The sequence below is a fragment of the Mercurialis annua genome, linkage group LG4 (genome assembly GCF_937616625.2).
Source record: "Mercurialis annua linkage group LG4, ddMerAnnu1.2, whole genome shotgun sequence".
In the NCBI taxonomy this organism is placed as follows: domain Eukaryota; kingdom Viridiplantae; phylum Streptophyta; class Magnoliopsida; order Malpighiales; family Euphorbiaceae; genus Mercurialis; species Mercurialis annua.
The window spans coordinates 2209635-2224550 of record NC_065573.1 but is presented as its reverse complement, the minus strand read 5'-3'; the positions used below and the strand labels follow the sequence as shown (position 1 = coordinate 2224550).

At 33.1% G+C, this 14916-nt stretch overlaps 1 long non-coding RNA gene across 1 annotated transcript; it reads left to right on the top strand.

Moving 5' to 3' along the window:
• The first annotated feature begins 7667 nt into the window (after positions 1-7667).
• On the top strand, positions 7668-9152 carry LOC130015394 (uncharacterized). The gene is made up of 3 exons (XR_008790568.1): positions 7668-7818; positions 8302-8441; positions 9065-9152. It is a non-coding gene; the product is annotated as an uncharacterized LOC130015394 (long non-coding RNA).
• Positions 9153-14916: the final 5764 nt, after the last annotated feature.

The following is a 14916-nucleotide window of genomic DNA, read 5'->3' as shown; positions in this document are numbered from 1 at the left end:
TTGTAACGACCCAAATTATTGAGCCGAGACCGGCGCTAGGGAATGGGAGTGGTAGCTCCGAAACCCGTAGCAAGCCAAAAACTAATAGAAATTTTTCGCAAATAAAAACATAATATCATATATAAAATGTTTTCAGAAAACTCTTTTAGATAATACAATTATAGATATTAAAATGTTATGTCAAAGTTTACATTTAAAATAATTTGTTGAAATCAATTCACAAATCTTATACTGACACTTACGGACTACTGCAGCTCTAAATGAATTCATACATTGTGCAAGCCAACCGACTTCTGCCACAAGGAGAATAGTCTGTCTGATCCGACTCCAGTCCCCTGAAAAACATCAAAGGTGAGGGGTCAGTATTTGGGAAAATACTGAATGAGCTTGCAAGTTACTAACGGTATTATTAGAAACATAACATTGCATACGATAAAAACTCATATATACAAATCGATACACGATATCAAAATATAACATAATGTAGTATGTAATACTCCAAGTATTAAATCCGATTGAAACCCTAATCACGATACTCAATACGATTTATAACTTATATACGATTTATAACGATAAATATCAATTCAATCGATCCATTTGGTAGGTTCCGAGATAATTAAACCGAGTTAAATCTCTACCGTCGCTTAATCCCAAGGTGTGGGTCCCGAGATAGTTCAACCGAGTTAAACCCACTGGATACGGGTCCCGAGATAATTCAACCGAGTTAAACCTCGTAATCCAATTCGATATATATTCCAACTTCGATACGATACGATACGATAAACGATGTTCGATATTCGATATTTGATATTTGATATAATTCCATATCACGATAACAATCTAGACACGCTAGACTGACATACTCATCGGTGATCACACAGTCCTATTGACGCCCAATAGGTAGCACGTTTTCTCGGATCATACACTGGTTTCAAAACTATAATAATTCGATAAACGATTCTATAATCGATAATAATAGCAAACGATAATCGATAAAAGCAATTCGATATGCGATACTTCAAACCATATACTATGCAATGTATAAAATCATAGAATATGAAAATAAATTTTATAAACAATACGCGAAAGTAAAATACAACTAACAGAAACCGCTATTCCTTATATCCGAACGTAAGCTCCAAGAGACTGGCCCGTCAATCTTTGCCGAGCTCCTTGGTTCGTCATACTCGTAGCTCGATAGGCGTCACATCTATCATAGGATTCTATCGTTAAAAAGTATACTTAAAGAATCTATTCTAACGATTATTCTAACTACCAAGCATGACCAAAAGCGCAAAACATAAGCCGTCGCGTTCTAAACATATCTTTCTTGATATCTATTACCAAATCTCATTCTTACACTTTGTTAATACCATTAGAGGTGTTCAACTAATCAATTAAGCCTTTCTTAATATGCTAATTCCAAAAGCCTAGCTCAAAACGTCAAGTTCCATGTCCATTTCATGCTTTTGGAAGCTATTTTCGCTCCAGGAGGTCCCCCGGAGGTCATGATCGAAGTAGGGCACGTCGTGCTAGCTTGGCACGTCGTGCCCACGACGTTTTTGACGTATCTGGACCATTTCCGAGGCCCCAAATCATCCAAAACTCATATAAACACTTAACTTATCATTTTACACCTCAAACGCATCAAGAGCAACTCGATTTTTATCCGAACGATTCAAACATAACTTTTTCAATACGAACAGCCACTAAATCAGAAAATCTCACCATCAAAACGAAACTCTTACCTTGATTTGAGGCTGAAAATGATATAGGACCCTCTCCTCGTTCCGTGGCCGCGAGAATCGCTCAATTCGGACGAGAAACGAAGAAACGGCGGCGGATCGACGATGATCGTCGTAACCCTTCTATACGCTTCTTTTTCCTTCTGATCATCTTTCTTTTTCCTTCTTTCTTCATTCATGTGGTTTCCTTAACATATCATGGTTAATTAGCCACTTTCATCCTTGTTTTATTCTTTTGTTATTAACTATCCTTTAAACTTTTCTTTTGTTCAATTTAGTCCATAACTAAATCTATTAACTCTTTAATCATAACTTATACGTATTATTTATATCCGACAAATAATATGAATCCCCATATTATTATTTTTCGTTAATGATCTTTCAATTACTATTCTCGATATTTAATTGGCTAATTTGCACTTTGCTCCTTGAACTTTTCAAAAATTGCGATTTAGCCCAAGACGCATCCGCGTACAAATTTTAAAAGGCCTCCGATTGACCCGAAATTTTACCACATATACTATAAAACATTTCACAGACCTTGCCGAAATAATTTCCCTTTTCGTGACTCAACTGGTTAAATTACCACTTTAGTCCCTGAACTCTAGTTTGGGACTTTTCTTGACATTTTTCCTTTTAATTTAAATTCCAACATTAGAATTGGAATATCATATTAAATTCCGCTTAATTACTTTTTCAAGACCGACCTACTAAAGACTTATTTACTTTAATTTCTTGGAAATTATTTCTGATATCGCCACCCTAGCGAATTAGAACTAGACACATGGTCCAATTGGATAATTGAATCTTTTGGGGTATTACAGAAATCGCAATCCGATCAATGACGTGGTCGATGAAATGATATGCTCTCGCTATCCCACGTTTACTGACCTCTCTGCTCGCTGACACGTCTGATACATAATAATTAATGTTTAATAATTAGACGTGAATCACGTGTTTTATGCATAATACTTTCAACTTCTAGGGTTTAGTTTCATTCTTAATATTATTCGTGAACTCGACATTCCTTTATCGTATTCACGATATATCGAACTCTATTTCTCGTATTCGAAAATCGTATAATATCATTAACGTTTTCCATTATCGTTAACCTCGTAAAATGTCAAGCTAAACTTTACTTTTTAAATTATCGGGGTCCTTAATCGTTTTTAGGGTTTGATATCCATAATATCGAAAATCCCGTTCACATAGGGCTAAAAGCCCATTTTGGTCCTCCGGACCCACTGTGCTGGCGCGCACAAGCACTGTGCGTCCGCCAGTGTAGTGTGCGTCCGCACACTTCGGTGTGCGATCGCACACCGAGTGCAGCCCCCCGGAAACCCATTTTCCGGGCACCCCGTCGTGCTATCACTCGTCAAACATCTATAAGATTTCATTTCCTTCAAAACCCGTATTTTTGTTTTTCCAAAAACGCATAAATCGAGCTAAAAACGTTAAATTCCTAATCCTAAACTTAAACAGCCATTTATTCGAATTTTAGCATCAATTCTCGAGATATTACCTTGAAACAAATCTTACAACGGATAGAGTTCTCGATTCTGAAGAAATCGCCGCAAAAATCGCTCGATTCAGACGTCGAACGGAGAAACGGCGGCGAAACGACGGTATCGCTCGATAGTTTCTCAACTTCTCTGGATCTTTCTTCTTTCCTTCTGATTCAATTTCATTTCCTTATATAATTTGGGTAAAGGTTCATTTTGGTCTTTCTATTCTTTCTTTAGTATAGCTTAACTTTTGAACTTTTCTTTCGTACGATTTAGTCCATAGCTAAATCAATTAACACCTAATTATAACTTATATGAATTATTTATATCCAATAAATAATATGAAACTCGATATTAATGCCTTCCCGTCAAAATATAAAATATACATTTTTGAGTCGTAGTGACTAAATTACCACTTTGGTCCCTGTATTTTATTTTGGGCTTTTCTTGATATTTTTTCTTTTAATTCCAATTCTAACTTTATAATTGAAATATAACATTAATTTCCGCATAATTTCTTTCCCGAAACCGACCTACTTAAAATTTATTTACTTTAATTTCTCGGAAAACTTTTTCGATATCGCCACTCTGGCGAGTCAAAACTAGACACATGGCCCAATTAAATAATTAACTATTTTGGGGTATTACATTCTTCCCCCCTTACAAAAATTCGTCCTCGAATTTTCATAAACCTTGTTGAGACCTTATAATTGGCCGTACACTTTCCTCGATGTCCACTAGTACGTTTTAGTCGCAGCTTTTCTTTTACTTTAGCTTTTAGCTCTCCTCTTATAGCTTCGTATCATCGCATAGTTGAGAATCTTCTTGTAGTTATTCTTGTTCATCTGTTGCCTCTCTGAAGTAGTATGGTTTTAGCGTACCCTCGATATTGAGATCTTTGTGTCCTTATCACATGGTTGTCATTAATCCTTAATTAATACTCTCCAAATCCATTATTCCATTCTTAGTCGTCATCGGGTCGCTACTCGTCTCTTTTGTACGTGAATAGTCACGACGTGTTGGCTACATCCTTAATGACGTACTTACTTCATTCATACTTCTATGAGCATTTTCTCTTGTAATCATAATCTACGGTTATAGCCTTTACTATCGTCTGTCGTTGTCACTTTTCTTTCTTAGCTGGTTATTGTCATTTCTTACTTCTCTCAATCATTATCTGAAACTTCTTTCCTCATCAACCAATCTCTTTCAACATGCACCTTATCTATCACATTTACTGTCTCTTAACGTAGGTGAGCCTGATACATCCTTTACTATCTATAATTTCTCTTTCCTTTGCTCTTTTAAGCTATCGTGAACTTCACGTCGCTCTGTTGGTCGTGATCATTCATCTTTTACGGTTGCCTTAAACGTTTCGCTTCACATTACTTTTGATTGTGTAGCCTGTACAGTTTCTTTTGTTTACTAATACTTCTCGTATTCTTATCCTCTTTACTTCCCTTTAGTTGCTCCTTTGAGATTCGTCTCGAGTCTCTTATTGACTTCTCAGTCAAAGTTGTCTTTCCTTTACATCACAATTTCTTGTTTATGTTAATCTTATAAGGATTTTATTCGTTTTTTAACATTTACCTTTCTTTAGAATCTTTCTTACCGACTCACCTTCGCTTAACTTCAACCTTACTTTTAATCTTTAACTTGTTCGATAGACCTTTAACGACTTATCTACTTTTATACTAAGTCAGTCTGAACCTGACAATTCTATAGGTTTTCATCATACTCTTCTTTGTGAACTCTTTGTGTTGTATAACAATTGAAATTTACAGTTTAGGATTCCTCATCTTTCTTTGCTAATGTTTACCTATCTTTACTTTTACTTTTGCCAAGTATCGACTTTATACTTGTTACTATCGTTCTCTAATTTATTCTTTTACTGTCTCTCATCTTCTTCTTGAAGTGTTTCCAATTATTCTTAGCGCTTAGATTATACTTGACTTTACAACTTTTAAAATTTGGGAGTAGTTCAATTTCTGTCGTCCTATACACTTTACAAACGTTACGAAACAAATTTAAGCGTTTCACCTTTTTGGGTATTTAAGCCAAACGTTTACAAACGTTACGAAACAAATCCAAACGTTTCCCTTTTTTAGCAATTTAAGCCAAACGTGTCCAAACTTTACGAAACAAAACCAAACGTTTAAAACGTTACGAAACAAATCCAAACGTTAAACATTTTTAGCGATTTAAGCCAAACCTTCACAAACGTTACGAAACCAAACCGAACGTTTAAAATGTTACAAAACAAATCCAAACGTTTCACATTTTTAGCGACTTAAGCCAAAACTTTACAAACGTTACGAAACAAAACCAAGCGCTTCACCTTTTCAGCAATTTAAGCCAAACGTTTGCAAACGTTACTAAACAAATCCAAGAGTTTCACCTTTTTAGCAATTTAAGCAAAACATTTACAAACGTTCCGAAACAAATCCAAGCGTTTCACCTTTTTAGTAATTTAAGCCAACCGTTTACAAACGTTACAAAAAAAAATTCAAGCGTTTCACCTTTTTGGGTATTTAAGCCAAACGTTTACAAACGTTACGAAACAATTCCAAACGTTTCCCCTTTTTAGCAATTTAACCCAAACGTGTCCAAACGTTACGAAACAAAACCAAACGTTTAAAAAGTTACGAAATAAATCCAAATGTTTCACCTTCAGCTTCTCGAAACTTGCCTCACACTTATCGGTCCACTCAAATTTAATACCCTTCTATGTCAGCTTAGTCAAAGGTGCAGATATTCGAGAGAAATCCTGCACGAACCGACGGTAGTAGCCAGCTAACCCAAGAAAACTCCTAATTTTGGTAACTGACCTCGGCCTCTGCAAATCCATAACCGCCTCATTCTTCTTCGAATCAACCTTGATCCCGTCCTTCGACACCATGTGTCCTAGGAAGGTAACCTGTTCCAGCCAAAATTCGCACTTTGGGAACTTAGCATACAACTGATGCTCTCGCAAAGTCTGTAGTATAGTCCTTAAGTGATAAGCATGCTCCTCCTCGCTTCGAGAATAAATCAGGATATCATCAATGAAGACGATAACAAACTGATCCAAAAACGGCTTGAAAACCCGATTCATCATGTCTATAAACGCTGCTGGTGTGTTAGTCAACCCAAACAACATGACCAAAATCTCGAAATGCCCATAATGCGTTATGAAAGCAGTCTTAGGTACATCGACATCCTGAATCCGCAGTTGATGATATTCGAATCTCAAGTCAATCTTGGAAAAGCACTTCGCACCCTGCAACTAATCAAACAAGTCGTCGATGCGAGGAAGAGAATATATGTTCTTGATGGTAGCCTTATTCAATTGCCTGTAGTCGATAAACAGAACTGGAGCACCCCATGGAGAAGTACTCGGTCTGATGAACCCACTATCCAGCAATTCTTGCAACTGCTCCTTCAACTCCTTCAGCTCAGCAGGAGCCATCCGATACGGCGGTATCTAAATAGGACCAGTTCCAGGAACAACATCAATGCAGAACTCGATATCCTGATTAGGTGGTAATCCAGACAACTCCTCTGGAAACACGTCCGTAAACTCATTCACTATAGGGACAGTATTCACACTGCCCACCTCAGCATCCATGTAATACCCCGTAAACTATTAAGATACTTCTAAGATACTAGGACGTGCCACTTGTCCGAAATTAAGAAAGTTAGGGAATGGAGGTCGGGAATGATAATGAAGATGAGAAATGTTGTCGGAATAAGTATATTAATTGGATCGTGAAATAATAATTTTTAAGTGAAAATTATTATTCGGAGCGATTATTAGCGGGACTAAGGAGAAGTTAAAGTAATTAAAATAAAATAAAGTATAAGTCCCAAGCTAATTATTTTAACGCCAAGTTCCGTGAAATATTTTTAGCAAATTATAGAGAAAGTTTCATAATTTTTGGATATTATTTAGATAAGCACGACGGTTAATTGAGAAGTTGAGTTAAAGTGCAAATTAGCCACTTTAAGGACTAAAGTGGAATTTTGACCATAAACTTTCGAGGGAAGTTGTGTTTTATTCTATTTTCTTAAGATAAGAAAATAATATCGATAAAATGGTTATCGATAATTATTAAAATGAAATATTGGGTAAGAAGTGAGAAAAAGTGCAAGTTAGCTCCAAATGGAAATTTGAGCATTTTTGGCCAAAATTGCCAAAATAAAAATTAATGGAAAGTGATATCATAAGATATGAGACTAATATTATTTATTTGGAAATAAATAATATGGAATTAATCGGACCTAAAAGGTTTAGTATTCGATGGACTAAATTGGACGAAAGAAAAGTTAATAAGTGAAAGTTGAGGAGGTGGCAAAGTGAGGGACTAAACAAGACCTTTGCCATTAATATGTATATCCATTTTATTTGATTTATGATCAGCAAATATCATTTTGAAGCTCTCAAACCGAGCTCATCTTCTTCCTTGAGAAGATTTTACATACATATCTTCAAACCTCCATATCGCCTTCGTTTCTTAACGGAATTGGGCTATTCTTGCGGACACGGAATGAGGACGGAATGCTCTACACATCTATCCCTATAAATCAAGGTGAGGAGCTCAATTTTTCATTATGGTTTCTGAGTATAATTTCGGGATATTGATGGTATAAGGAGTGGTGATGATTTTGATGCAAATTTGTATGTTTGATGACTATTAATGATGATAGGCTATGAATTAAGTGTTTTGATGAATGAATTGTTATTAATTAAGGCTGAGATACTAAGGAAAGTTCATGGCCGAAATTTTTGAACTTGAATGATTAAGAATGGATTGAGAAATGGTTAGGAATTTTTGAGATATTAAAGTAAATTAATGATGTGTATATATTTGGTGATTCTTGATGATTATGAGTTATTGATTAAGTATTATTATGGTTGATTATGGTGGCTGAGTTAATATAAGATAAACTGAAAAATAATGGCTAGGGTTTGTGGTAGTAGGGTTGTTTGAAATGAGTTGACAATTGATGTGTTTCCGAAGTAAGAACAGCGAATCGTGTGCGATGATTTGAGTGTGCGTTTTGCTTCCTAGGTTCGGAAGGCCTTCGACCAGCCACACCCTGACCCTAGTAGGAAGAGGTATGAAGGCCATAGGGGTTGCGTGGAAAGTCCTTACGCGAAGAGAGCGGAAGCATTCATCGTTAGTTTAAACTTGACGAGCAACGGGTCGAGGTAATCTTAAGGAATATAGTTCGACGTCTCGAGTTAAGTATTGATTGAAGTTTGGCATGGTAATTGTTCAAATGTATATGTACCTAGGCTAAGACAATGGTTTATGATTTAATTTCTAAGGTCTTAGGTTCCGATAGATTTTGAGTTACGAGATAAGTTTACGCAAACTAGGAGGACGTTTTGCAGAAAACTATTCTGCAAAACAGCCCTGTTGCGAAGGCCGTATCTCGAGCTATATAACTCCATATTATGTTCCGTTTGTTGTTACAGAAACTTAAGGATGTTATCTAAATATGTCCAAGTATAAGTTTCTGCAAAAGCGAAACCTAAAATGTTCATTTTGGACTGAACATTTTATGGTGCAGTCTGCCCTGCACTTATAATCAACTTTAAGGAAATAACTTCGGGACTACTTTCCGAGACCTTCGGGTGTTAATCTCAGTCCGAGACCTAAACGAATGTTGTAGGAGACATTCTAAAATTTAAGAATGTTAAGTTTGTTTAGAGGTCGGACTATTTTAAATGAGCGTTTTCGATAACCGAAGTTGGCTAGAAATTATGTTTTGGATAATTAGCTATAGTTAGAATTTTAATAATTTAAGTTATTATCGAATTTTTCGTAGACTCGCCGAGGCGACTACTAACGGAACACGGAACGTGACGAATGATATTGCTTTATTAGTTCTAGAAGATTTTGGATAGCAAGTGGTGAGTTTACAGTCTACTTTTGCGTGTTATTAATAAAAGTTATTCATTTTGTTTATTATTATTATAAATGCATCGCATGAAATATTATTATTTATAATGATTATTATTTTTATTAAATTTTTATTCTTTATGAAATAAAACTAGTATAGTGATCCGAGGAAACGAGCTACCTATTGGGCGTCAATAGGCTGTGTGATCACCAGTGTCCGGGTCAGTCATAGAATTAGTGTCGATAGATGTTTGTATTTGAAAATGTTTGATATGAGCTTGTTACATGATGATCATGTTTGTGATTATGAAATGAAAGGAGAATTATGTTTTGTAGATACGAGGTAACTCGGTGGATCTGGGATCTCGGGACCTGTATCTAGTGAGTAACTCGGTTGAACTATCTCGGGACTCACACCTTGGGATTAAGCAGTGGCATGAGTAACTCGGTTGAACTATCTCGGGACTATGCCACGTGGTAGCGGTAACTCGGTCAAACTATCTCGGGACCGTACCACTCGGATTAAATTGAATTGACACAATATGAGTAGGATACGGATAGGAAATAGTATGAGTTTAAGATTAAGGTTTCGATCAGATCTAATACTTGATATATACTATGTTCATATATATATGTTATGTTTCAAATGCGATGTTATTTTACATAACACCATTAGTAAACGTAAACTCACTCAGTATTTTCAAAAATACTGACCCCCTCACAGTGTTTCATTTCAGGGTCATAGTAAAGGATGTGACGAACTTCTATTCTGTTCCAGAAGTTTGGAGTTTGTACAGAATCAGTATTGCTGCAGTAGTGGAGTCCTAGTGAGCTTGTAATGGTTTGTCAAACGGTTTTGAATATATATAAACTATACTCTGATATTTGTAAAAGGTTTTGAAACCGCGCTTTTAAACCGTTTGTTAAAGGTGGAACGGGCTGTGCTGGATGTGAGACATCGCACTATAAGACCCAGGTTCCTATGTAATGTTTTCAGGTTTTGAACTATAAGTTTTTATACGTCAAGAATGGAAAGGCTTTTATGAAAATGATTTTGTATATGATTATGATTTTGTTTTATCAATTTATTCGCAAAACATTTATACTCGTTTTAGGCTTACTACGGGTTTTGGAAATGAAAATTCCCATTCCCTAGCGCCGGTCGCGGTTCAAGATTTTGGGTCGTGACAATCCACATCTTGAACCACATCTAAGAAAGCTTGACAACCCTTACTCATCATCTGTTTTGCCTTGATCGCATAAATCAAATTCTTAGGTGTCTCCGCCTTCTCCCCTTGAAAAGAAAAGGGTAGATCACCTGGAATCCGAAACTCAACCGACTTCCCTCGACAATTGATCGAAGCATAATAGCGTGCCAGCCAATCCATCCCCAAAATCACGTCAAAGGTAAGAACATCCAAAACAACCAAATCAGTACGCAAGTCTCTTTGATGGATAACCACGGAACACGATGGATACCCAACGTCCACCACCACACAGTCAGACAAGAGAGTAGAAACAGATAAAGGTTCACACAAACTTGTTAATGTTACACCCAACTTAGCAGCAAAACATGTAAACACAAAGAAATGGGTTGCACCAGCATCAAATAAAACTAAAACATCTACAAAGGAAATCTGAATAGTACCTTGCACCACTGCGTTAGATGCATGAGCATCCTGAGGAGTCAAGGCTTAAAATCTCATATATATCCACAATATAACTTAAAATTAAAATCTCATAGGAGCATCCGTCGACAAAAGGATCATCCTAAGATTAAAATATCATATATAATCACAATATGACTTAAAATCTCAAGAATTTGTATCTTCAACAAATATAATTCAAATAAATGAAAACAAATTGCAAATACAACTGACACAAATTGATTTTAGTGTGAAATTGGTATAATTTTATAAAGTAAAACCATTAAATAAAAAAACAAAAATTCACATAATGTAAAATTTTGTAAAAAATGTAACTTTTACATAAAATTATTGTATTCTATGACAAGTACAATTTGAATCACAAATTTATATTTTCAAATAAAATATGTGATTCTAAAAAAATATTATGTGATATTATCAATTGATTTTTCTTTAATATAATATCTATTTTTATAAGAACTCGAATCTTGTAATAATTTCTTTTTAAAAGATAAAGCATTCAATAATAAAATATAAACATTCACATATGCCACATTCAATAGTCGAGTTTATGTAAAATATTTGACATTTTACGTGAAATATGATGCATTTTACGTGAATGATTAGAACCCCGAGAATCATACAATTATTTAGTTTTCAACCATTTTGTGTCTAGCATGAATAATTAGAAGCATATAAATTAATTTATGTACGATCACATATAAATATTTTTAAAATAAATTTATTTTAAATTTTAATAATATTTTTATAAATTATTAACGACAATAGAAATAAATTAAACTTGAAATTTAGTCAAATAATTACATAATATAACTTTTTGTACATATAAATATTTATTTATATTTTAATAGTAATAAATGAAGTTTGTCTATTTTTAACAATATTATAAAATATATAAATTTATTGTATTGTAATAATATTAAATAAAAATTTAAATGTTTAAAAAATTATAATTTTTAGTGTGTTTCACGAATTTCAAATTTTGAAAATAATATTATAGCAGCTTTTATTATTTTGCAATTTCAAACTTTTCAAACCAATTCTGAATTTTTAAAATTTGTATTAAAATTAGAAAATACGCTAAACTTTAGGGTTAATATATTTTTGACCACTAAACTTTACACTTTTATTCCCTATGATTAGGGGTGTGCATTCGGTTTAAACCAAACTGAACCAAACCAAAATTATGAGTTTTTAAAAACCAAACCGAACCGAAATTTTAGAGGAAGTAAATATTTCGAACCGAACCGAACCGGTCAGTTTGGTCGGTTATTTCGGTTCGGTTTGATTATTTTGGTTCGGTTTACATGTAAAACAGTCAGAAATTTTTTTGCACTCAACACCGAACCGAACCGACCAACCAGAATTTATGTACAATTTCCAACCGAATCGAATTTGTCGGTTCGGTTTGGTTTTTCGGTTTCGGTTCGGTTTTGCACACCCCTACCTATGATATCTAAACTATTTTAGTGTTCCATTGGACCTCTTAACTATTTTTTTAGTTCTATTTAACCCCATGTTAGCAAAGCCAAGTCAGCAATTTTACCCACGTCATCACGCATGGTGTGCACGTTTCGAATGAGGGGTTAAATATAATAAAAAAAGAGTTAAAAGGTCCAATAAAACACGAAATTAGTTTGGAGGTTGTAGAAAATAAAATGGTATAAGTTAGGGTGAAATAATATATTAAACCATTAATTTTATAAATATAAATTATATTTAAGTGTAAAATATTAAATAATTATTGATATAGTAGTTAATTAGTAGTAGTCTATCTTATTTATAGAGAATACAAATTGAAATATTAAATAATAATTAAATTAATGAATTATTAAAAATAATTTATTTTAATTAGAATTCTAAATAATTAAATAATAATTAAAATATTAGTTATTAAATATTGAAGTACAGTAGTTTATTTTAGTTAGTACTCTAACTCTAATAATAATCTTAACAGTTTTTTAGTTAATAATTATATTTTATAAAGTAAAAAAGGCATTAATGTAAATGTGCCTTCCCCATCCTTCATGCTTTTATATATAGTGTAGATATAAGAAAAATAATTAGAACCATTTTTTAGTTAAAATTAATAAGTTGTTGGATATCACCACCACTTAACACTAAATTTATAATTTTAAAAATAGAAAAGAAATGTAGTTAGATTTTAAGATGCAAAATTTATTAACTTTAGTTATCTCAATATCTAACTTTTTAAGAGCAACTTTTTCATTTTTCTTTTTAGAATATAATAAAGTGTTGTATATATTTTCGATTTCAATGTAATTATTAGTAGAAAAATAATAACGTATGCGATAAGAAAATGTCAACCTATATATTTGAATGACCATTATGACTCTTAAAAATTAACTTAAAAAATTTATTGTGGCGCCGAAGTCCATAGTAACGACAAATTTACTTACGTTAGTGAAATCATAGAACTTTCAGAAAGGATGATAGAGATGAAAAATCATAATATTCTTTTACTAGTTTATTTGTTATTAAAATTGGTGCTAACTTTACCGGTATCTATAAAGTCGTAGGAGCGAGTTTTTTCTACAATAAAATTGGTTAAGAGTAATTTTTAAAATAAAGTGAGTAATTAATAGTTGAACAATTATTTATATATACATTAAAATGATCATATTTTTAATAATGTGAGTGATGACGTAGTATATGATATTTGCAAATAATTATATTAAATTATTTAAATATTATTTAACTAAATATTTATATATTTTCATAATTAAATTTTCTAATATATGTGTGTGGACCCCACCGTACAAAATTCATGGATCGGCCACTACATACTTATTTTATAAACCTAAATACAAACAAATTAAAAATAAATATAAGTATAAATGTATTTAATATTTAATTTATTTAAATGATGTTAATATTAATATTTTTAAACTTAATTTAAAATTAATTTATACTTAATTTGGTTTAGTTAATGAAATTACAATATTATATTTTGAGTGATTTGTATATACTATACTATAAAAGTGAAACTATTCCTAAAGTGGATCACTCTATCTAACCCCTTCTTCTCAAATTGAAATTCTTATTGAGACACTGATTAAAACCGATAATTAAAATAAACAAAAAAAAAGACGTACAATGTATTCAAGTTTCATCAAAGTTCGTCCTTGACAGAATTTTTAGAATAAAGCTTAATTTTACAAAATATAACTTTTGGTGATTTTAAATCATATTATTTGGCTCTCCTACTTGACGTGCAAGGCAATTTAATGATATTTGCAGATAATTATATTAAATTATTAAATATTTTTTAATAAAAGATTTATATATTTTTATCATTAAATTTTCTAATATCTTTATGTAGACCCACCGTACAAAATTTCTGCATACGCCACTGCATACTTATTTTATAAACCTAAATACAAACAAAATTTGAAATAAACATAAGTACTTTTGCGTGTACTTTTTGCGTGCACTTTTTACGGGTATTTATTACGTGTACATTTTATGAGCATTTTTTACGTGCACTTTTTACGTGTACCTTTTACATGTACGTTTTCGTGTATTTTTTATGTCACTTTTTATGTGCATTACGTGTCTTTTTTTACCCAAACACTGATGGTCCTAGGAGCCATTTTTGACATTTTTATGCACCAAATAATCCATTTAGCCATGGTTATCACTTAATTAATGATTTAAAATGAATTTAATGTTGTAATTGTCAATTTAAGAGTTTTAACCTTACACATCTCATCACTTCACATTCCAAATCTCACCCCTTCACTCATTTGCACAAAGGTGAGATAACTCAACTACTAAGTAAACCCTAATCATCACCAACCTCTATAAATAGACCACTTAATTAACTAACCTAGGGTGGCACGAGACATATAGAAAATCACAATCAAACACTAAATTAATGATGGATCTGGATGTCGGATGTCAATCAAAGATTAGGGATGTTATGAGGTCAGGTGTACGTAGGATAACGGTTGGTTTTCTTGGCGATCCCTTTGGCAGGTGGAGTTGTGGTCCTTTTATAGTGCTTGTCTACGCGCTCTGCTTTCCCTTCTTTTCTTTACCGATGTGGGATTTGTGGTTTCCTCCCTTTTGTCTTCTTTTATATGCTTGT